The following is a 26,160-nucleotide window of genomic DNA, read 5'->3' as shown; positions in this document are numbered from 1 at the left end:
AATCAACTTCAGCGTGAACACAATATAAGCATAATTTTTACGAGGTAAAAAATGAAATTATTTAAAAATCCTGATTTTAAATGTGTTCTTAAAACAAAAATAAAAAAAAAACCGTTTGACACAAAACTTGTACTCTCTTCTTTATTATGGTAATTATGGTAATTACTTCCTAGGCAGGAGTTACTTAACTATCCCATTCCCATCCCCTGAGCCCCAGCATAGGTTTAGGGGAAAACAAGGGTTTTATTACTTATGCAGGAGTCAGAAAAACCCTACTTAATTGCCTCCACAATTCTAGGTAACACACTGTGCTGTGCTGAGAGAGGTGAGACTCTGCCCTTCTCAGATATTTGGTGAAACTGACAGATAAAAAAATGAGAAAAATCAAAGTGAAACACATGCAACTACCACTTCACAGAGTTCAGTTTAGTACAGTATTCAAGACATACTAAAAGACACTTTTTTGGACAGAAGAGATGCTCTCTTGCAAACATGGCCAGGAACAGAACTCTTTAAAAAACAGGGTGGAAAACCACAGAGAATTGGTGCCTTTTATCCCACATAAAGAAAATAGCTTAACTGTGAAAAGCTGCAACACAAAATTTGAGCTAAACATCTTTCAAACTGTTCACTCACTGAGACCCAGGCAGCCAGCACACATAAATCCTCTCTGCAGCCAGATGCAAGCTCTGCTCTTGTGATGATGCACATTTGGAGGGAAGCAGGAGAGCCAAGAACCCCTGGGGATGTCTTGAAGCAGCCAGTGCCTCGCTCCTCACAGCAGCCCCTGGTGCTTGAGAGCCACTCAGAGTGACAGGAGAGTGACTTGCCTCTCTGGGGAGACCTCTGCCACTCCTCTCTGAACGCAGGATGCAGTGAGACTCCGGGAGAGCCCTTTACATGGTGCCACTTGGGGCAGCTTTCACCTCCTTCATCACCAATAAAGCTGCTGATCTTCTGTTTACCACTAAGCTTCACAGCATGGCACTGCATTATTTAAGTACTGCTCTGCCTTTAAAGTCCTTCAGTGTATGAAAAGCCCCCTAATTTCTCCTTCAAATTTTTACTTTGAATTGGGAAGCCACTCATTGATCTATTATCACTTTACTTAAAACAATATTGCTTATCAAAAATTTATTTTGAATAATAAATTTTAACTCACTCAAACCCTGATGATTTAAGTACAGATTTTAATCTCATTTCACATAGGTAGTTTTTAGTTACATCCCTAAACTTAATTTCACTTGTCAGTAACCATAAAAAACTGTTGATACATAAAACTTCACATTAAATTCTGGAGGTTTTTTTTCATTTCTCTGAGTACAGATAATGTATAGCAATAGAGATATATTATATAGCAATATAATAATATTAATATTAATAATAGTTTATTATTATTGTTGCTGTAATATATAGCAATATTTTATTTAGATGTATTTATTAACATTCTTAATTATGACTGCTGTTATGTCGGAAAACAGTAACTCAACATTACTTACATTAAATTTGCTGTGTGCCAAACTAGCTTACATAAGAATTTATTAACATTCACGTGCTCAAGAACTGGTTAAAATACTAAAAATAGTGAATATAGAAATAACTTTTAAAATATTTTGCATTTTCAAGTAGCTATCCTTAATTAGTTATCTTCTTTCCCTCAAGTCACTCCTCTTCCAAGTGTGTATTTTAAGTATTGAAAAACACTTCCACTTAAACCCATAACACTTCAAGTTAGATGCATGAACAAACTGAAGGGATCATGAGTTCTTTACACAAAAAAGTAAAATTTTGAACCAACTGGATAAGTCATGAAGATAAAGCATTTGCATGCAATGAAATGGTATTTTCACACTGCCAGCTTCAAATATTTGGTTTAAATTTGGCCTTTTTAGAAAAGAAAACACAACATTTAAAAGCTAACAGAAGTACACTATATTAATTTCATTCCAGAATGGCATCATAACACATCCTGACAGAGGCTGTCATGGATACAGAATGAGAGCATTAAGATTTACCCATGGCAATTTTCTGTTCTAGCTTGGATCCTTATTCACAGGAGCTTCTGCTTTTGCCTGTGGTTTTAATAAGTCAGAATAAATCATCCTTTCAAGCTGTACTTCACCTTCTCTCAAAGTAAGAGTCTCTTCAGAAACAAAACTATGGGTTTACTATTCACAAAAAATAAAGGATAACATTATCTTCTATGTTTTTTAATCACATCTCTGCCAAATTAATTTGTCAAAAAGAAAACACTTGGAAACATTTAAAGTTTGACTTCAAACCTGCTCTTCTGAGTATATTAACACATTTTTCCCATATGCCTGGGAGACATTTTTTAACTCTTTTCATTATGATCTTTGAGAATTGAAATATTTTACTCATTCCATAAAAAATGTTCAAGAATGTCGAGTGAGAAAAGCTCCCACTGCCCAATGTTGTCAGTGAAACTATCACTCAGCTCAAACACAAGTTGCTCAACTAATTTAGTGCCTCAGTACAATGACTTTCAAGAAAAAGCTTTCATAGTACTGAAAAAAACCCTTAGATTTAATGTAAATTACAACACTAATGGAATAAAAAAATTGAAAACCAGGATTTATTTGGGGAAACAGAAGTCAGTCAAAACACCTCAGCAAAATTAATTCAGCAAAATAAATCTAAAATTCAGCAAAATAAATATAAAATAAAATCACAAAAAATTCAAACTGCTACAGTCTTCTGATTAATTACAAACTATTTTCTTGTGAGACTGGAGAGATCGTTGCTATCTTCAGGCCATCAGCTATAGTCATTTAGAATAATGAGATTTATTTTCTATTACTACCAAATTACCATCTGACTTCACAGAACAATTAGGATCTTAAACTGAAAAAAACATAAAATCAAGTCACAGGACTAAAGGTTGTATTAGTAAAACAACATCTTTATGTCTTTATACCTTCTTTGTGGCATTATATCTTCTATACATCTCAATATATCAGCATTCAGAAATTTTTTCTGAATACACATTTAGATAAAATAAAAAGCCAGGTTCATGATCATCTGTGTAACTTAAGGCATATTTTACCTAAACTACCACCTGAGAAAGAGGTTGTTGCATTCCAATGATAAAACCATAGAAAATCATGTAACTCAGCTGGAAACTACACAGATGAAGTTTGATTATTTTGAAGACAAGGTTTGCTTCCACGATGTGTACACACAGTTTCACATATTTAATTTGAAAAAAAGATAAGTTTTATTCAACTGTAACAACATACCTTTGTGCACTATTGTCTTAGCTTTTCAGAGCACCCACTGTTGCTGTCATTTAAGCTATGACACCAATTACTCACCTGTAAGGAGCACGACATAACTTACAGCAGATTAATTTATCATCATTGGGAGAAAAATATTACAACTTGATCTTGATCTCATTGAAGAGATCTCACCTCATGGCAGGGGACTGGGCTAGATGACCTTCAAGGGTCTCTTCCAACCCAAACTATTCTATTTTTCTATGAACTTATTTTCTATTCTTTCTGAAAGCTAGGCAACAAACATGCAAAGCATTCTCAAAATGAAATATCTAATCCATACACTGAGTTCATGGTTGCTATATAGGGAACAAGTCAAAAGGTCTCTGGTCAGTTTAAAAGCATTCTGCTCCTGGCATAAACCAAAATCTTTGTTATTTTGCAAAACTATGCTTTCAAGATTTTTTCCTGTAGACCTTATAAAAAGGAAATAAAAAACAGGGCAACTTTAACAGTCTGTAATTGCATGTTATTTTGGAATTTGATTTGCATGAACACCCTGTTCTTCAAGCCTAAACTTTTTTTTGTTTAAGAAAATGTGTCATGTTTGTTGTAAAATTATAGAATAGTTTGAGTTGGAAGAGACTTTAATGATCATCTAGGTCCCAGCCACCTGCCAGGGACAGGGACACCACTCACCAGACCAGTTTGTTCAGGGGCCCATCCAACCTTGCCTTGAACACTTTCAGGCATGGGGCAACCAGAATTCAGTGCAACCTGCTCCAGTGCTTCCCCATCCTCTGAGTAAAGAATTTCTTCCTAACATCTAAACTAAACTTGCTCTCTTGCAGTTTAAAACCTTTTGCCCCTTGTACTTTGTCCTGTCACTATACACTCTTGTAAGAAGCCCCTCTCCCACCTTCTTACAAGGCCATTTAGGCATTGGAAGGCTGCTAGAAGGACTCCCTGGAGTGAAGCTTTGTCTTCTCCTTGCTGAACATCCCCAGCTCTCAGCTGTCCTCATAGGAAAGATGCTCCATCCTCCTGATCATCATCTTTGTGGCTCTCCTCTGGATCTGATCCAATAGGTCCACAAATGTGGAAGACTTCTCTAAATCAAGTCAGAATGTTTTATAGAGGAATGCAACAGAAATTTAACTAAAAAGATCATAATTATTTCTCCTGACAATTCTATAAATAAACATGGAAAGGGACATGCAATAGAGAGGTGTGGTTGGAAATGGTGTCAGCTTCTCCAGGGCCTCACTCAGATAAACCTTAGATTTTTAACTTTCACAACCATCAAGATGCTTTCATTGAACACAATTATTCTTTTCTAGAGTATTAAGAGCCAAAAATACATAGACATGTTTCTGAAACTACTTCAAATCTGCATAAAGACTACTTACACCAGACAGGAATACACAGTACTGTAGTCTACAATCTTGGCAACTGGGCCACATGAGCTTTTCATATCTATGACTGAGACATAAAAAAACCACATGAAAACACTAAGAAAAGTGTGATTTCTCAATAGTGTATAGTCTTGCATAACTGAGATGATCAGTTATGTGTCTACATGGCAATTCCAGCGAATAACTATTTATATAATTCAATAAAATCACATAAAATCTTTACGGGATCTGCAATAACCCTTCAACTTTCTCTGTGAAATAGCCTTCAAGAAGGTAAAAGGCTACGACTAACAGCAGTTAAGTAAACATGTACCTTTTAAGAATGGCCTTCAGTAGCCACAGGGTGGCAGAACTATACTTCATTTCAAAGAGTGGGTTTCCCCCCACCGATTCCAGCATAATTACAATAACATAAAATACTTGCTCTGTGTCCAGTGGGTGGTTTCAATGCCAGGAGTCAGAGGGGAAAAAAATATCTGTACACAAAAGTACAACTACACAGTAGTTCTATAAACTTCAAAACACTTCAATATGTTACTAACCTCCATGTTTCTATTTTGAAAAAAAAATATTCAACTCATAGAGTAACCGACCACTGAAATCGCTATCAATTTTATGCCATATGGAACCAAAGAATCACAGAATGAATTGGGTTAGAAGGGCCCTTAAAGATCATCCAGTTCCAACTCCCCCCTCCTATGGGCAGGGTCCACTAGACCAGGTTGCTCAAAGTCCCATTCAACCTGGCCTTCAACACTTTCAGGAAAGGAGCATCCACAGTTTCTCTGGGCAACCTGTTCCAGTACCTCTCTGCCCTCTAAATAAAGAATTGCTCCCTGGCCTCTAAACTAAACCCTGTAAAACCACTGCCCTTTCCTACCACTACCTGCCTGTGTAAGTCAGTCCCCCTCCTTTCTATAAAGTCCCTTACTCTAAGGCCACTGTGAGACCAGGCTCCAAGTTGTTTCCAGGTTGAACAATCCCACCTATCTCAGCCTGTCTCTGCAGGAAAGGTGCTCCAGCCCTTTGAGCATCTTTGTGATCCTTCCCTGGACCCTTTTGAAGAAGCCACCATTGCTTGTGTTTAGGACCCCAGAACTAGACACACAACTGGCTTATGGACTATTCCTCCACACTTCAATGTAAGAGAACAAAGATATTTGCCAACACATTTCTGTTAAAATAACTGGGCATCAAAATATTTCTGACAGCTTTAAGCAAATTGGGCAGAGTGTCTTTCACCTTGATGAGGCCAAAAGGGAGATGTCAAGTGGGAAAGAAGTAGGAAGAAGAAATAAAACCATGGAGGAAGAGGTGATGAAGACCAGCTACAGTTATTTCCTGGGCTTTCCTCATTTTGCAAAGGGGAAGGGGAAACAGTGAAATAGTACACAATACTAAGATCAGATGAGTATCTGCAAAATAGATGAGAAAGCATGGATTTTTCTACGTGCAATCATAGGAAGAGAAGCCAGAAGTCATCAGGATATAATTCTAATTGCTGGACAAGAAGAATGAATGCTCAGGAGAGCAGACTGGGAAAGCACACAGAAGAAAGACAAAGACAAAGAAAGACAAGGGCAGGGAAAATGCTGGGCTAAAATGTGTCTATGACAAAGCCATCAGACTTAGAAGAAAGCAAATAAAAGAATCAATGTCTATTAAAGCCCATTCTATCTAGATTTTAGACTAAAAATCAAGATCACCAAGTTTGGAACTTTTTATTTTTGTGGAGAAACAACTGCAGAACATTTGCTTTCACTTTCTTCTGACTGTAATGGATTATAGTGAATAATTTCTGACAGTTTACTTGATCTTAGTGCTAGTGGTTCCAATCATGCTGCTCTTCTATTCAGTTGACACAGCTTGTCAAGATTTTTTTAGTTTACCTTGAAAAAGTGTCAAAGGTTTACATGCTCATGAAACTAAGAATGCTAGAAAAGGCAAAAAACTATGTCCTCCAGTAGCAAAACTGAAGTTCCCTATAATCAGCTTACTGCAATAAAAGGCACAGGTATTCCTAATTCCATCACTTCTTAAAACATGAATGCTTGAACTCCCTTAGGGTCCTTTTTCTACACTGAAATTGCATCAAAACTTCTAAAAGCCTGGCTAATGCCATTCCAGCATAAACTCTTGTATTACAGGGATGCCTGTATTACTGTTTAGCTTTAAGGTGCTTCAGGTATAAAAGGAATTTCTACACATAGTTTTTTATAATTGACTTAGAAGTTTAAGTAGGAGTGACAGGACCTGAAGTTAGCTAGAGCTCAAAGTAAATCCATCCAATTTAGACATTTCCCCTACAACAAACTCAGATCGATTGAAACACTTCTTTACTAAAAAGATATATTTGATTTAAACATTAAAGAAATCTAGACTGAAAGAGAAAGTCAAAACTAATTAGATTACCAGAATAAATAGGAGTTATAGACAAATTCTGTTTGTGGGTGAGAAGCAGAGGGAGAGAGTGGAGAGGGTTGCCCATTTCCAAGTTCTATTACACACTGCAATCACAAAAGCCATAAGCAGTGAAGCCTGCAGTTATCTCTGCTTCTAGCTCTTTACCCAGTTTTACACTGCCATCTGCAAATTAAAAAAAAAAAAAAAACAAAACAAAAACACAAAAAAAAAAACCAACAAAAAAACAAAAAACAAACAAAAAAACCCACTTATATTTCAGGAAAAATAGAATTTCTAGAGTTTATAACATATACATATTTTGCTACAGTAAGACCATGAATTCTTACATTCACCAGCAGCAACATGTTTACACAGTCACTAGACAAGTACACAGTACAAGCCTGGTCTAGGATAGTCAAAGTGGCAGTGAAGATGTCAGATGGATTTTTTCCATCCACAGACATAAATCTAAAAGAGCTTTGACATGCAGAGACTGCCCAAACCTTATTTGGATAAAGGAGAATACCATACCACCAGAAGGAAAAATACCCCAACTCAAAAGGGATATCAATGAGCAGATTTAATTAGAGATCTTCACCCTGCTCCCTGTGAGTACAATCTGCTAGAGTGTGAGCTTTTGAAGCACTAGGACAGTTGGGAATGGTACAGTTTCCACCAGAGGAAACTGTGGTTCACATACCTGCTGGGAACACAAGGGGAAACATCAGGACACCTGACCTCTTGTGCTGGAAAACAGCTTGAATGCCCTGCCCAAGCTGATGATAGAGTTAGTGGATTCTTTTTCTCCAAGGATTTTTCCAGAATCTAGATTTCATATGAGGGTATTTTACTGAAATAGGAGATCTCCCTTTTTCTCTCAACCTTTACCCAACAGATGTTCCATTTCTAACACAGACTTTATTCAATGCTCCAGACCAGCCACCTAGAAAATGTTCTGATACTGACCACTGTCATTAAAACCCAGTGTCAAAACAACAAATAAAAGTTCCTCTCAGAACAGAAGGGACATACCAGGTGGGGAGGGGAGGTAACAGGAAATGCAGTCTAAAACCTCACAGTGAAGATGCATATGATATATTTGCAGTGTGAGTCATGATTTTGACATCATGTCTTAAGAAACTCAGTTTAACGAAATACTTTTTACTAAAGTAAAATATCACTCTAATTAAGCTCTATCAAAGAGGTTAATAGAGAAACATAAAAAGTTATTGTCTGGAAACATCAGATTTGAATGTCCTCTAGTGTCTGCTTTTCAGAGACAATCCAAGAACTCATACTTTAAATCCTTTGGGTACACACAGACTTAAAGACAGATCCATTTTTAAGGCAAATGTTGCATCAATACTTCTTAGATTATTTAAACAAATTCAAAAAACAAAACAAAACAAACAAACAAACAAAAAAACCACAAAAAAACCAAAACAAACCAGAAGGTATATTTCAGGATCGGAAAAACTTTTTTTTTAAACAAGTTGCTGTTTAAATTCCCAAGGGCACCTCTGAAAGACTGCATAAGGCTACAGTTAGGTGCTTACTTGCAGAAGTGAAGAATTTAAAACTTGTATACTTTTGATTCTTTCTATCAATTAAATTGACATCTTGTTCTTCCCTTTATATACGTGCAAGCAACTTGCAATTTGTTGAACCATTGTTCTGAAGCATCCATCACTACCCAGACATTAAACTGGTAAGCTCAGCAAGCCTCTAGAGTTTGTGAATACTGCTCTTAGAACCAAACATCACTGATTTGTGGAAACAGACCTACATGCCTAACTGAAGTTTGTGAACTGAATGCCAAGCACTGGAATCCCACCATATTTGAGACAGCCAAACAGTGCCAAGCAGGAGGGAACAAAAAGAAAAGGCATTTGTTTCCTTGTTTCTAAAATAACATTTATGTTTTAATTTTAAGGGCAATAATTATCTTATGAAAAACCACTAATTGCTACAAAGAGCTACTTATAATTCAAGTTAAAACTCTTGTTTCTTCTACAACTTAAGCCCAGACAGCTTGTGGAATCTTCCTTCTTAAAGATACTCAAAACACCTCTGGACACCATCCTGGACAACCTGATCTAGTTGACCCTGCTTAAATAGGGGGCTTTGACTAAATTATGTCAAGAGGTCCTTTTCAACCTAGATAATTCTGATGCTTTCTGGTACAGCTGAGAAGAATGTGAATGTACTGCATGCATGCAAAAACATGTTAGTCCCATATGATCTACTTATTCCACATTCCAATATTCTTGAAGACATTTTATCTCATAAAAAGAAACAGAAGTGGCAAAAGGGGGAAATTCTATCAAAACCACAGCAAATGCACTTGCCTCCACATCTCTGTTAGGTGTCCCAGTAGAGCACATTTATGAGTTTCAGTCTTTCCCATTTATTGGAACTGCCTAGGAATCCTTTTAACTCCTATCTAGAAATAACACCAATCCAACCCAAATGTACTGTAGCACAAAACACCTCTCTTGGCATAAGCAAGTTGCTTTCTTTTTTTTTTTTTGGATTTTTTTTTTTGTGGGTTTGTTTTTGGGTTTTTTTTTTTTTTTTTTTTGATAGGAAAACTTGGTAGCAATGCAAGTACAAGTATTGTTCATATGAAGTTTAATGATTATTTTACTTGATAAACAAAAACAATACTTTGTAAGCAATACATGTATGCACTTTTTAAATTTTCCCAATTAAACTCAATTAAGACTTGAATTCAGTAGAAAAATTTACTGCTATTTTAGTTCCTGTAGAGTATCTAAGCCATTTTCCTGGGGAGATGAGAAAGATGACACAGGATATCCATCTCAAGTGGCACTAGACTTTACTATTCCAGAGAATAGCTGAATAAGTTCCAGAGAATAAGCTGAGCCCTGAATGACTTCTGAGCAAAAGAACAAAATAATTTATTTTCTTTAGCTAAGTTTCAGTGAGGGTATTTTTAATGTTTCCCAACAGATGGTTGTCACAAAAAAAAAAACCCAAGCAATTTAAAGCACCTTGAATAAATTCCCAACAATTACTAAAATTTTTGCTTTTAAATTTGCAATGCTTCTGATAATCAAAATTTAAGGCAACAAATTAGAATATATCAGAAACTGAGTCACACTAAGAAGCCTTTTTGAAAGATAATTCTGCTAACTGTGATGTCTAGGAAAGCCACTGATCCTAGAGGCCACAGGGGACATCTCTGTCAAAACTACCAGGTAGAGAAGAAAATCAAAACAAAAGGAAATAATGAATTACCAAAGGGACAACAGTAGCCTATTACTGTTAACACCATATCCCAGAAAATGAAGATTTTCCTGGATAGGGTAGCAACAGAACTCTACAAGAGAGCCCTCAAGAGATTTATTCCTCCAAATCTTTTCTTCATGGACAGTTTAAAGCCAAAATAGTCCCTTCATTCCTAAAAATATTATTAAAGTATTTTAAGAAGTCAAAGCTCTAACTAAAATTGAAAGATCCACAATCTTTTTAGCAGAGCACAGATTTATCAAGCCTGTATTACACAGGTTTGGGTAGGGGGTAGTTCACTTCAGTGTTGGCTGGTTTGGGATTTTTTGGTAGTGGAAGAGAACTTCCATCAAACAATTAATTTGACTAGATCTTATGTTGTTAATTGCTTTAACTGTTCACTTTTCTATCTACAAGATCTCACATTAGCATTTTTAATTATTTAAAAGACATTAAATATTGCTGGTACCAGCAGGATCAGAGATTAACTTCTTAATAATCACTCTTGTTTGAGAGTAAAGCATTTGATTCCAGCTGCTATGAACTTTTAAACAAGCAAAAGCAACATTTGCTGACATAAAAGCGACAACCAACTCTGGAAAAGAATGGAAAGGAATGCCTCTGTCCTACAAAACAATATTATTTTTTACTAGACACTGCAAAATTTTAAAAAGTTAACTTGCTTGGGAGAAATCTGAATTAATGTATATTACTATATTATTCTGACTTACATACTGAGTCACAACATTTACACATTATTTTTACTCCAGCTGCTTTTTCATTAATTTAGATTACCAGCCTCTAACCCACATGGAAGCTATCAAGGTTGCTTTTACATTTGGACCACAGCAAATAATAAAATGTTAATATGTGTGTTTGCACACCTCTAGAAGAATCAATGGGACAGCAGGATCCTTAAAATCAGATGAATTTCTAAATCAAAATTAGACACAGACTGATTTAGGAAGGAAAATACTAACTTGGGCTCTAGCACTAGAGAACAGATTTTGTGCAATCATAGATAAGCCATTATCAGAAAATAAACACATTTTAAGGTACAAAATAGCCAAAATAAACCAGTCATGGTGGTTTCCTTCCCTGTCACTAAAAGTATCTCCTGGAACAAAACCTTACCTGAAGCTCTCATCTCACAAAAAAAGAATAAAGTTTATAGGGCTGAAGATTACTGAGAGAAGCTTGAAAACATAATGTAACACCAGGCTTATGGCTCCTACTGGGGAATGTCTGAATTAACGTGATTACTGACATCTGGGAAATGACTTTTAGACATTGAATGCTTGAGAATGACAATGCTATGATTAAAAGCCATTCAATGATATAATAAGTAGAAGCTATTCATCAGTGTCTTAAGCAGGGAACAGAGACATGCTGGCCCAAAAAATGCTGACTGGCATAAAGATGGCCTGAAGCACCCACTCATCCCCTCCAACAGCCCAAGGATACTGCAGATACATCCAAGGACTAAGAGGATAATGAAATTGTGTTTGATTTCCCTTTACCAAATGGCACACACAAGAAGCTGGATTTGAATCAGAGAATTTGCAGGGGACAGACTGCTCCTCACCTTGCCAAGGAACTGAGCCATTGTATTGTACATGATCCAGCACTCTAAGCACACATTCACTGCTTCTTTTACATCTTTGGACAATAAGATGCCTAAAGCAGCCAAGAACTGCAGGACTACTTTGGCCAGGTTTATTAATTTACCTTAGTTATTCAACACTACAGTCACCCCAACCTAATCAGAAGACAACTGATCTCCAAAAAATAGAATAAAAAAGAAAGTCTGGAAGATCTCTCCCCACCTTGCAAGCACTTTAACTTGTAGATCTGAGAGTGCTGCCCATCACTGAGCACACAGAAGCTCTGGCATCACCACTAGGACTGCCTTCACCACTAGCTTGCTCTCAGGCTAACTCTTGGTTATATGTGAAAAACAAACACAAGTTTTTATCTCTGTATTTATACCAGATTTCAAGATAACCAAATAAAAGCTCTTGCCACCCATTTTCAGGAGAGAAAGACCACATTCTGCACACTAACTAGTATTAAAGCTATTTATGAAATCCCTTCAGTAGGTGCTATTGGGAATACAAACCTTCTCAAAGATCAATCAATATCTGATGCAGCAATACTGTTAGGACTCAATAGTTTCTGCAACTTATTACCCTGTAAGCATGGTCTTTGAAATCCATTTCTCACAGAGAGAGAGAATACTGAATCTAGACTGGAATTTACTGACCTGCACTCCCCAAGGGATCACCACCTCACCTGCATTCAACACAGTCCAATGCAGAGATCTGCAGACATGCAAGTAATTTCTGAACACGTTACTCACACAAAATACTGCACCACAAATAGTCCTCCTAAAATGTTTTGCTAATTTGTTCACAGCTAAGTGGGTATCTCTACACAGCACAGTCAATTTGTATGCCCCAATGGCAGTTTATGTGGAAGGTTTCATCTCTTCTGCAAAACATATTTCTTTTTCCTACCATCACAGGTCACAAATACATTTGAGCTATTAATACAATTTCCTTGCCTGCTTGGTTCCAGGGGAACCCTACAACCAAGAGATTCTCTGTGAAGACCTTCAGATTGCTGAGAACACATTTCCTCTTTACACAGGGAATAACTAAAAAAAGGTTCCGTCTTAGCCATGAGTTTCAGTACCATTTAATTAGATTTATTTCTGGTCTGAGTCTAGTCTACATTTTAAGGCTAGAGATTCTTTGGTGTATTGCTGTGGTTACATGAAAACCACAAAAAATGTTGCAAAAAAAGTCAATATGAGTTATCAGCTACTAGGATACTCGGACATTACTCAATTACAAAAAATAGAATATTGATTTCACAAGAAATGGAATATTGATTTCGGAATTTGGCACCATTTAACAATTACTTAAACATACCCCATAAATCGATGCTTCAGCTACCCAACTGGAGATGCTCTATGACCTACCTATGACTTTATGCCACAATGTTAGACTCAAAAAATCCCAAGAACACAAAATAATAAGGAAAATAACTTCCATATAGTAGGTAATAATCTCATTAAGTACTAAAATACTTTCATTGTAGGAAAAGATTTGCTAGAGGATTTTTGAAATAATTCTTTTCTTTAGCTAACTACATACAGCCTTTTAAGTGAGTGCAAGATTGTTAACACTCAGAAAGAGGTAGGAAATGTTCTTGGAAGTGTCTTGGGGAGATACAAAAGATTCACAGCAGTATTGAATACAGCTGAAGACTTTCACCCTTCTCTGAGGCTAGAGTTGGTTAAAATCATTTGCCCTTCTTTTCTTTAGATTTTCTAAAGACTGAAAACAGGAGAACATGAAATGTTACTGAAATTTATCCCAGGTTCACAAACAATGTTTCTCAGTATTTGAAAATTACTCGCTTCTTTTGTTCACAGTCTCTTCTGCCTTTGCAAGCCATGAATAACAGCCCATCTTTTATTTGTTTTCAGTTTCTCACAGAACCAGTTTGTTATGACTGCTCTCTCCTACACAAAAGCTGGTAAGGGTTTCCAAACATCCTTCTGTTTATTTATGGCAAGCTGCAGTGTAAACATTTGCTTACTACAAATCAGTGCCAGAAATTGCTAAATAAACCCACTGTTTTAACACCTTTTACCCCCAACTATATGAAAGAAAACTAAACACTTACAGTCCACATGCCTTTCTCTAGTCTGCATATATTCATCACAGGTCAAAGCAACTTTCTCTTCTTTCAAGACAGAATAGTACAAGTTCAGCAGCACTGCTGGTTTCTATACTTCCTTCTTTTGCCTGACCTGGTTTAAAAGTGTAAGGGAAACTTCTGTGGGGGTACTTTTTGATTTTTAGGAGGAGGTTTTTTATTTTTTCTTAAAGCTCTAGGAGACATGCTGGCAACCCAATCCCCAGTACCCCTCCACAAACAGTGATGCCAGCAAAACACATGAGCAGCAAGCTGCAGCAGGAGGGCAGAGGCATCAGGGGTACCTCAAACCAGTACAGCTGCAGAACATACTGTGTCAAAACAAGATGCACAAGGCGTCATAAACCCATTAGATGAAATTTTCTGATAAAGTCTGGTTCTTCTGACAGTTTTTAAACGTGTGTAGGACAGATAAACAAATGGAAAATAACCTTAGTCAACAACAAATGGAAGAGCATTTTTTCCCCTTCAAATAGAAGGTTCTGAATTTACAGCTCAAGACTTTCTTCACCCATTCCCTAGCTCTCCTTAGTCTGAGACACTACTTGGAGAAAAACTGCTGTTTCAAGGAAAAATACCTAAAATAAAGATATTAAATAATTTTTTAACCTCTCATCTTTAATTAGAAGCAGAAGTTGAAATAGAAAAAGAATGGACAAGCGTTTAGACTTCTGTGCCTTTCTCAGGTCTAAGCAGAAGACACACTTCTGTTTGCACTTTTTTCATTCCTCCTACAGACTATACCAATTAGCTCAGAAAAACACCCAAACCAAACAAAGAACAACAACGAGGTCACATAACCCCAAACAAACAACAAAACCCTACCCTTCTCTCTCATATCTTTAGGTCCCTTAAATCTTTATACTTTTTGGGTTTTTTTTTCCTTTTAGATGTTCAGGGTTTGATCTGGTTTGCTATGGGCTACTTGGTGAACACAGTAATCTCCCTTACTACCTGGACCAAGGAATAAAAATATAATGAACTAAAGACACAGCCTATGAAAATTCAGTCCTTGGATTTCCAACAGCAATTTTCAACATTCAAAGTACACAGGCCAGTGACAGAACAAAATGTAGAAACATAATATGTAATTCACAGAATCAACCTATGCCACTGAAGAGACACTGACTCCCCTTCCCCTGTATGCCCCATGCTCTGCCATATATTATTGCCCCAGAGCACAAGAGACACTTGTGTTGCCACTGGTGTCATGGTACAAACACATACTGACATCCCATAATAGTGCCAACAACCAGACAAAATGCAGGCACTTGTTCTACTCCTCCAACTCTGCAATACATGCAGAAGGAGGTGGAAAGCTGGAGGCATATATGTCTTAAACTGCTACAAATTACAAGTGACAAGGTTCTGCTACTACAGCCTTAATTCTCTTCACCTACCCAGCAACACCACTGAAAATCAATGCAACTCCATAGTGCAAGAGCCAGTTTTAATTAGAAAAGACAGTAAATTCATACAGCCTGTCTAGCAGTTTTCCAGCCTTTAAGGTAAAGTTGCACTACAGTGGACTGGGAATCCTGGGGAAATATGAACAGCTGCAAAGAATATAAATTCCACTAATTTTGTGTATGACTATTCTCATCTGCTGTCATGTACATTCAAAGATGTGAAGCATGGAATCTGATGCCATTTGCATGAAGGATGTGATCAAAAGTCTCAAAGAAATTTAACAAATCTAATGAAAGGAAAAAGAAAAAAAGAAAAAAGAAAAAAAAAAAAAAAGGCATAATTGAAACTGAATATATACTTGAGGATCTAGTCACACTGGTCCAGGAGAGCTTCCTCCAGTATCAGGTACCAGCCCTGGCTACCAAAACATTGTGGAGTTTGACTTGCTCTCTAATACTGAATTCCTACTTCTGTTTCACCTCCATTCATAGTTATCCTCCCTAAGCAAGCAAGCAGAGCACATCTAGTTCTTCTATTTACATTTTGGCAACACATAGGCTTCTGTAATTCAGTGAGAGTGTTTGGAGGATGGAGCCACATACATGATTGTAAATGGACAAGACCTCACTTGCATTGCCATCATTCAATTTCCTACAAATACAAGCAAATACAGTATTTATATGCAAAAGTCACCACAGACCACCAGAAATCCCCAGTGTATTTTAATGTAACCTCTCTGAGGACGGGAAGCCCAGCATGGCAGAGGGATGGCACACTCCAGTGCACTCTGCAGTGCTGGTGCACTAAGGCCCTGCCAGAAAGGAGTTCTGCTCCCTTCCTGTTTGCTTGTCTGAGTTTTCTACAGAAACATAAAAAGAAAAAGTGAAAAAAAGAAGTTCAGCTGAGGTATACACCAAACTCATAAAACAGGTACTTTTATCCCCACAACAAGGCAGCACTTCAGTTCAGCCTTACTCTTGAGACTTTGATCTCCACAGTTCACTCAAGTCAAAGTCCCAGTTCTGTTCTGAAAACATCAGTTCTTTCTTTTTTTTTTTGTTGTTTTATGCAACTAAAATATAGGTCACTGACTGAAAGGGGGCTTTCAAAACTAACAGAGAAAAGGCAAAAACCACAGATGACTACCCTGAAAAATATACATTCCACATATCCTGATGACATTTCTTCAAGCACAGGGTTTTATCTGTTTTGTCTTGATAGGCCAGGTAGAGGCACAGTTTTGCTTAAAAAGGGCAGTAGCCCTTTTACTTTATTTGACCTGAAGTGACACCTGATGGAAAATATTTCAGACATAATAAGGCGATAAGCTTGCTCACATCTTCTTCAAAATTTGTTATTAATCTAAGCAATGCTGTTTTCACTTAGCAATCACTTTAAAAACCACACAAAACACACAGGACAGAAATCAAGCCTTATTGACAGTGCAGAAAGGGACCTCAATCACTCTGAGATATGATACCTTCAAAACAAAACCCCCCTGTAATCCAAACAAGTGATGCTAAGAATTTTTTCCAACTCATTTCTTACTGAAGACTAGAATGAAAGACAATTCTGGAGGCACAAGGGGTTAAAAAATTGAAGAGTTTAGACTACTGAGGCAAAAAATCCACGACCTCAAGATCCATCCTAAACAATCACAGCACCCAGGAAAAACACGAAAGTAAATTAGGCTCCAACATTACAGTATCTATGCTGTCAACTACCACCACTATATGTATCATTCCTGTCAGGAAAAACAAAGACAGATGGTTGTAGAAAAAGACACTCTTCAGAACAACCTTAACCTTCACGTACTGATGAATCAAAACATTTACAATATTTATCCCCCTACAGAGCTCATTCCCTACAATTAAAGCTCTTCTAAACTGCTGCAGCATATTGCTAGGGAAATTTTGGCAGAACAAATTCTTAATTTACATAACTGTTGAGAGTAGTCACCTAGCTTAGAGGGAAAAAAAACCATCCATTCTCATTCTTCATATTCTGAAGCCTCTGATTTATTTTACTCATAATGGTTTACAAATTTCGTTGCTTTCTCATCAGAGGGAAATATCCAACTGTCAATATCAAGGTCAATAGCTTCCAACTGGCATGAATGTGACTGAAATTCACACAGCATTCACTGCTGGAATGTCACTTTCTGAAACAGCATCTTTCTTGTCTCAAGCTGAAGGAGATTTCAAGATCTAGCAGTGCATGTAGAGGCATAAAGACCTCTTGGTACTGCCCCAGTTTGCACAAGCTATCTGTCCTGAGTGACTTCACTGCTACTAACAGCAAGGAGCACAAAAAGATTCCTAATTCAGGAACCTCATCTGTGCAGAACTCCTGCCCTGGAAAGGAAGATGAACATGGCAAATCCACATCAAGCCTGGCAATGCACTTCAGTGTTGAAGCTTAGGTTAGTCCAAATTTTTCCATAGTTAAAAGTGCAATTAAAACACATGTCTGATAAATCTTGACAAAACATTTTTCTAAGAATCTAGAAGACAGGCTGGCACACACACACAACCTGCTGCAGCTCCTTTCTGGCCTACATTAGACATTTCCCTTTCTATAAAGGTCAGGCAGATTCAGGGGAGCTGACCCACATGGGAACACTCAGAACCAGAAGTTTCAAATCTCTCCTGGTCTCCCAGTTTACACTGTCAAAATCCAACATAATTGATTCGTTTTCATCTCTTGAAACGACTTCCCAGTCCCTGAAATTTTTTCAGACTTAGCAGGAATGTCCCTTAAAAATGGTCTCTTAAGTATGTTTCTTCTCAATATGAAGGTTCTAACTGCTCAAAGCCCAAAATTCAGTCAGGAAAAAAACCCACACATAAAACAAAAATAAAAAAAAAAAAAAAAAAAAAAAAAAATTACAAGATCTTGTAAAGAGTTTCTACTCTTTACTTATTTTCAGCAATCTGAATTTGATAGCAAAATTTCAAAAATCTCTTGAAATATGAACATCCCATCTACAAGCACACACTCATGCAATATAGTATGCACACTGAATGCCAGAGCACCAGATCTCATTTTATTTCATAAGCAGTGAAAAAGCCACCTAAATCAGAACACAAAAAAGTGAGGGTTTAGAAATCATTGTGTCAAAGATCCTGTCTTTCACTGCTAAGTATAAGCATCAGATAATTCAGGAAATTTGAGGGGATATACTACTTCTACCAGTTAGTAATATGAGGGGGGAAATTTTGTGTGTGTGGGGAATAAACTGTTAAAAAATAAAAAAAAACCAAACTTCTAAAAATGTAATAATTTCTTAGGAAAATCTTGTAATTTAGCCTTTTGGCTAAATATTTGTTCCTCTATCTCCTAAGAAGAGAGATACAAAAATTCAAACACAAGATTCCCTCCACTTCCTGCAAACAGGGTAATCAGAGTAATTGAAGTCCTAAGAGCAGAGAACATACAGGCAAGTATCATATAAAAGTCTTAGACAGATAGGAAATATGAAAGGTAACTTTTTTTTCAATAAATGAATTAAAATGAGACAAATAGGTGGTTGCTAGTATAATTACACTGCATGATATTTTTATTTGGCTAGTTTTTCCCAATAACCGTCACCTGTTCTCACACAAGTGATTAAATTAATTTCATTTTACACTTAATCCAATTCCTACTTCTAGTTCAATTTATAATCATCACTTCCCCATGCTAGTGTGGCATTAAATTACTGTCATTCTTGGCCATTAAGTTCATCGTATTCCAGTCAGCAGAATCGATCAAAAAGACCACAGCAGTGCCATTAATTTCTTATTAAATACATTCCTTTTTTGCTGCTTTGTAGAAGTTGATCATCAGTGTCAGAAGCTACATCACATCCATTTCTGACTTTTCAGGCAAAAGCAAGACATTCTGAATCAAAAATAGACAACAAAAAAGTATTTTTTAAAAATGAACATAGCATTTTCTTTGTTCAAATTGCACTTACTTTACTTTGTAAGTGCCCACTGAAGAAATGACCCATGCAAGCATATATTTCCATCTGCTCCTTCTACACCATACTTCTCCTTACTGTAAAATCAAAAGTTATTGCTCCCCTTAATAAGAAGAGAGGAAAAAACCAACAAAAAATCCACACCTCTCTCGATGCTACTCAAATTTCTTTGTATGTTCAAATTAAAATCCTGGGTCAAATTCACTTAGACTATCAGCAATACACAGACTTTTCAACAAAAGTTGCCATTTTAAACACAGCTGTTTATGTCCAGTCTTAAAGAGAAGACAAGACTGAACAAAGATTACAACTCCACTAGAAGATCTGTGGGAACCTCATATTTCTTGTCCAAGGCAAGATTTTACACTATTTGTTCAGGGTCAGTTTGAAGCACAGTCACTTCCAAGCTCATTTTCATATAAATATATCCATAAATTAAATTTCTGCATGGTCATCTTTACTTTTAAAATGCCCCATTACTTTCCGACAGTAAAAACAGTGGTTAATTTCACCTTCTGTGTGGTTTGCACTGAGCTACAAATGTTAAATAAACAACATGTCCATTTCCATACTGAAATTCCTTTCCCTAACAGCATTTTGTCTTGCTTGGAATTGAATGAAAGGTATAGCTGCCAATCTAACTGGAACATTTTCAAAGATACCCCAAGACAGCATCTTTCCCTCCTGACATGTTAGGAGTGCAATCTGCCCCCCATTTGCCAATTCAATGTCTGCCTAAATGTGCATTTTCTCCATGTATGCCTACACAGGAATTAACAGAGCCTTTTGTTGCTTGTATGTACAGTAAAACACAATATTTTTAAAAACACTGTAGGCAGCTAAAAAAATTACAAATCATCTGCTTAAGAAATGTTAACTGGTACAACTACATTATTTTTAGTGTTCTACTAATCAAGATCTTATTATTTAACAGTTTCTGAGAATACCTATATCTAATGTAGTACTTTGTGCATAATAACTGTACAGTGCTTTACAGATGCTGTCAAATTATCCACAGTCTGAAAAGCAGGCAAAAGATTAAAGGAGTTTTTCTGGAGTACTTTCAAAGTAAAGAAAATTTTTTTTCTGTAATCATCTGTAAACTTGAATAGCACAAAGAGATGTGACTGAGTAGCTATATATGAGTGGCTTTCCAAGCATCTGTGCTAACTGTATTACTTATTCAGCACATCACTGGATTTCTGTAGGATCTACTTAACAACAAATATGATTTTCAGATAGAAAACTCTAAAGAATTGAACACGCCTCAGCGGTCTTGCTCCTGCCAACTGCTTTATGGATGCAAATCCCAGAATCAAGAGGAATTGGCAGGGCTACACTAATCCTTTACCCTACGTGCTACAGTTAACGGGACTGTGGCCTCTGGGTCTGCTCCTGATTTCACGACTGAACAAATGCTGCCTTGCACATTTACCCAAAGAAGACTAACCCCAACTCGTTTCTGAAACGTTTGTAAGCTATTTTCCTACCCCTACAAAATTGGAAAAATTCAAAAACTGTAGTAATACACTATTTGCTATGATCAGCAGTTTATTTCCCCGTGGTAAGACTTAAACCATAAGTCCATTTCTTTCACATTTTACTGCGGTGTCTGGTGCCAAGCACGCCGCTTCCCAGCGTTTGGTGTGGCAGCTACGGATCAGCTGTCACTCTGACCGCGCTCGGACAAGCCGGGCTGGCTCCAGGGGCGGAATCCGCCCCGCACCGCCGGCCTGGGAGCGCGGCAGCGACGAGCCACCGGCAAAGAGCCACCGGCAAAGAGCCACCGGCAAAGAGCCACCGGCAAAGAGCCACCGGCGACCTGCGACAGCGACGAGGCACCGGCGACCTGCGGCGCCGCACGGACCCGCGCTTCTCCCGCAGAACTGCTCCGCATAGGATGCGAAATTTCCTGCCGGAGACCGAATTTTTCCCCACCATCAGCTACAACCACCTGAACAGCACCTTTTCAATTGCGAGGGCTGCAGATACAATATTCCGGCAATCGGGGTGCCAGGATCATTTGCAGCTGTGAGCTCTCGCATATTCAAAGGCCGGAGAGGGGCAAAAGCTTGTTTTTGTCGGTCAAACGAGCGGCTTCGAGTGCCGGTAGAGGCGAAGGGAGCTCGCACTAAGGAGCGAGACGCCTGCCAGCGCTGTGGCGGCGGCAGAGCCATGTTCAGGGAGCCGCCGCCAGCCGGCACCTGGAGCACGTCCCCGCATAACCCCGCGTGCAGCGGGACTCGGCGCCGGAGCCACCCCGGGCTCGGGCTCACCGTTCCCCGCCGCCGCTGCCCGCCGCATCCGCCGCCTCCTCCGGGAGCCCAGGGCCGGCGGCAGCGGCGCTCGGTGCCCGGGGCGCCCCGGCGGCCGGAGCTGCCGCTTGACCCGTCTCCCTGGCAACGGGGACACTCTCCCCGGCCTCCCCCTTCCCCAGCAGAGCCCCCTTGCCCAGCGCAGCGGTGCCGAGCGGCCGGGGCCGCGGGGCACGACCGGCGCCCGCCCCCCGCCCCGCTCCCGGTCCCGGTTAGGTAACGCGGGCGGCGCGACGCCGCCTCGGGCCCGGCCGCTCGCTCACCTCGGGCAGGTGCCGGGGCCGGGGCCGCGCAGGGCGCTGGCGGCGCCGCCTCTCCGCCCCGCTCCGCTCCGCTCCGCTCCGACGGCAGCGGGGGGACGAGCCGCGGGCGAGCAGCTGCCGCGCCGCAGAGCCGCCGTCCCGGCTGTGCCGCTCCGGTGCCGAGCAGGAGGAGCTTCCCCGCCCCGCCCAGTGCGCAGCGGCGGCCCGGGAGGGCCGCACCTGCCGGAGGAGGAGGCGGCGGGCCGGGCCGCGGCAGCCCGGAGCCGTGCCCGCGGTGCATGCGGGATACGGTAGGACAAGAGGTACCGCCAGAAAGGATGAGGTCTCTGCAGGGTCAGGACCATAGCGCTACATGCTGGGATATTAAGCCCAGTGCGCAGCGGCGGCCCGGGAGGGCCGCACCTGCCGGAGGAGGAGGCGGCGGGCCGGGCCGCGGCAGCCCGGAGCCGTGCCCGCGGTGCCCGGGAGGCCAGGGCCGAGTGCTGCCCAGCCGCCGGGCACGGCCCCACCGCAGGGAGGGGGACTGGCTCAGTGAGCCCTTTAAGTAGCGCCAAGTTTGTAGGAAGAGCACCTGCGAGGCGGGATAACCGCGGGGACCGCGGGTCAGGAGGGCTGCCACGGGGACATTTGGGAAGGAGGATTTTAGGACAAGAGGTACCGCCAGAAAGGATGAGGTCTCTGCAGGGTCAGGACCATAGCGCTACATGCTGGGATATTAAGGCATCACTGCTTTATCATCCTGTTATGGGGTTTAATGTGACTTTTAAAAAATCTTATGTGCAAAAGTCATGAGGAACATCTCTCTGAGACACAAGCGCTGCAGCATTGTGTATATTTCCACATGCCGTCTTTGCAGGACCCAGCTCTGCAGTGAGGGTCAGTAACAGTGCTGCTCGTTCAGCCTCACCTCGTGAAACTTGCCAGAACTTTTCTTCCCGCACCCTCTAACTGACCCCGTGGTAATGAAGAACATTCAGGAGAATTAAAAAATAAATGTAGTGATTAGTGATCCACTCATCATCAGCAAGACTGGAATGTGCTTTTATATGTAGGATAAAATACTATTTTGACATTTGCACAGAGGACCTCTACTTTTGAGCAGTTTTCATCTTGCTACTGGATTTTCTTAGGAGCTTAGTTCCTATTTTCTGATCTGTGACGCTAATACAAAAATAGTAGATCCCAAAAATCTCTGCCTCCATCTCCAACACACCTCCATACTTAATTTTACATACATGCCACATTAGAGGAGTTCAGGTCTTTTTCAGACGAAAATTCCTTAAGACACTTTTGCAGCATGTGGGCCTTCAGCTAAGCCTATTGACAGACAAGTTGTTCTGTTGTAAGGTGTTTGTGAAAGGTATCTAGAAATACCCCAATTCCTCATCTGCAGACAGTAACAACTGGAAAGTTAATTCAGAACGTGCACCAAATGCAGAATGTGGAGTGTTTTCAGTAGTAATGCAGAGCCTCCCCAAGTCACGGGTCAAGCAGCTTGGTGCTGATACAGTGCAATACCAGGCAGAAGCCCATTTTTGTTCCAGAAGAGAGGCATAAAGACAAGGCTAGTGTTTCATTAGAACCAGTTAATTCATGTGCAACACAAAAAAGCTACCTTTCCTTGATTGCATCCAAGTGTGTTTTGAGTGTCTCCAGAGATGGATACTGCATGACCTCCCTGGGCAGCCTCCTACAGGACTCTGCCACCTTCAGTGGAAAGTTCTTCCTCAAGTTGAGGTGGAACTTTTTGTGTTTTGGTTTATGGTCACTGTTTGTTCTGTTGCTGGACACCATTGAAAGAGTCTGGCAATACATCATATTTAACATTAGAAATTAGAAAAAGTCACAGAGATTGAAAATTATTTTTTTTTCTTTTTCTTTTTTTTTTTTTTAATTCTCAATTCTGCTAATATATAATAAGGAGCTTTTTAATCTTACTCCTATTCCCTGCTCTAGAGAAAGACTGCAGATTTTCAATGATCCCATACACAAGACACATATACACGTGAAAGGCTCAGAAGATGTACCTCAATACAACAAAAACAAGCCTACCAAATCTTGGAAAAAGGTGCAGCTAAAAGAACTATTACAGCTGCTTACATGAATCCATATTCCAGTTGATCCTACTGTTTTTCCTTTACCATTTGTATGAAAGTAACTTGAGCAGATGGACAAGAGCTTGTTAGAACTGGGAATATAAACTTGCATGAGGTTAAAACGCTTCAGTTTGGGACAGTTGATAAAAGAGTTTATGAAGATGGAAATACTAAGTAATCTATTCTGATCCATGAAAGAGTTATTGCTGCTCTTGTGGAAGAAGGCACAGGGCATCCTAAGAGGATCCTTCAAGACTCTCAGCAAAGAACAAAGAACATCAGTAATAGCCAGAGTTTCTCCCATATCTATACATCCCAAGGGAAAACAGTGGAGTATGCTCACAGAGCAAAGAATGTGATGAAACCTTAAGTTAACCAACAGCTGCCAAAAGGAGCTGTTATTGATGAAGATACTAAAGAGATTAAGCACCTAAAAGGAAATCTCACTGCTGCACAAAAGTAAAATGGAATCTCTATTTTCATTGAAAAATCATGTAGCCCTTAAAGGAAAGCTGACAGTATGGGAAGAACAAGTTACAAAGTATATTGAGATAATGAGCACCATGGAAACAGTAGTGAAAACAATCACTAAACCATTCACAATTAATAAAAGAAATGAAACAATGAAAACAGATCTGCAATTCAAGGGGAAATAACTGAAAAGAAGCCCAGACAGATCTGCAAGAAACCAAGATTCCTCTAGCTGAGAAAGAATATATAGTTTCAGTTCTGAATACACAAAAACTTCACGGCACAGATAGCCATTTGGTCAAGACTGTTAATATCAATCATGTATCTATACAAAACTGTATCATAAGAGAGCTGTTGATCAACACAGTGCTATTATCCAAATAGATTTTTAGGAGGAATTAATGTTCTGGTCAATAAAGTACACGATTCAGTAGTGAGAACTATCTGAAGCAGCAACAGATGTTGACATCTTATGAATATTTTGTAGATGTACTCCTATCTGTCAGTTGTTCAGTGGATAATGTATTTGCATTAGTTGTATCAGGGTCTTTGACCTCTGTTAAAAAATTGCTGTCCACTGTACTTTCTCAAGTATCTGAAAATGTGTTACAAAATAGGACTGTGCCATTTGCTAGTAAAGCTGAGCCATTCAAGTTGACTGAGAAGCAAATATGTTGACCAGGAGAAACATTAAATATCTTGACAGCAGTGGTAGAAATTGTCCTGAAACTAAACTGTTTGTTTCAGAATAACATAAGGAAATTTTCTGGTTGATGAGATAGAGGACCATAAAAAACAATTAATATCTTCTTAGGAGATCTCTGTCTCACTCTGAAGAAATTACACAAAGAGCCAGTACTATTTCTCAGAATTTAAGAGAAGTGGAAATGGAAACGTGTGTATATAAAAAGAATGCAAATTAATTCGTGTCCTCACTTCAAAGCCAACTGAACCTATTGGCACAGAAGATGCAGAAGAACTCTAGTTTGTATACTGTCAAAAAATGCAAGTTTGAAGACTACCATGACTGCTGGGCAAGAAAATGTTTATCTGGAAACTACTGATCTAGCCAGTAGTAAAAATTCTGCCTCAAAACAAATTTATTGCATCTCTGGATAATTTCTTTCAAATGCTCAAGGACATAAATGGTAGTTTATGGCCATGTTTCATGGACATAAAAGAAGATGGTGGTGGAATCCATAGTCTGTTCTCAGCAACTTCACAGCAATCTAAAAAACACACCTCAGGACACTGGTAAATGGAGGGAATTTAAAACTGCTCAAATATTCAGCTTTATTAATCAGTAACAATCCTTCTTCAGCAACAATAAATAGCAGCTTCAGTGTTTGCAGTAAGGAAGAGAAGGTTTACGATTGAGATCTGTATTTTTTACTGAATAGTTTGTTCTGTATTAAGGTTGCAGTAGATGCAGTTTGGAACTACCACACTGTAATAATATATACATTTTATTATATGCATATAAAAAATACAAATACTTGTGTTCAAAGATCCTTGACATCCTGCTGGAACTAAAACAAATTGTCAGTTTTAAAAGCATTGGAACTCACCCATGAGAGCTACAAACCAATGGCCTATATTGACTTTAGAA

General features: G+C 39.1%; 1 protein-coding gene across 3 annotated transcripts in view; it reads right to left on the bottom strand.

Moving 5' to 3' along the window:
• KLHL32 (kelch like family member 32) overlaps positions 1–23,788 on the bottom strand; it is a 122,043-nt gene extending 98,255 nt beyond the window's left edge. Inside the window, exons 1-2 of one of the 3 annotated variants that reach the window (XM_079298787.1) lie at positions 21,985–22,176; positions 13,554–13,640 (exon numbers count right to left, since the gene is read on the bottom strand). The gene's annotated coding sequence lies outside the window, so the exon portion shown is untranslated. Of the gene's footprint in view, positions 1–13,553; positions 13,641–21,984; positions 22,177–23,599 lie in introns of those variants that run through there. The other 2 variants (XM_079298788.1, XM_079298786.1) reach the window with 2 other exon arrangements.
• Positions 23,789–26,160: the final 2,372 nt, after the last annotated feature.

The sequence above is a fragment of the Erithacus rubecula genome (genome assembly GCF_903797595.1).
Source record: "Erithacus rubecula genome assembly, chromosome: 2".
Lineage (NCBI taxonomy): Eukaryota > Metazoa > Chordata > Aves > Passeriformes > Muscicapidae > Erithacus > Erithacus rubecula.
This window is presented reverse-complemented; position numbering and strand designations above follow the sequence as displayed.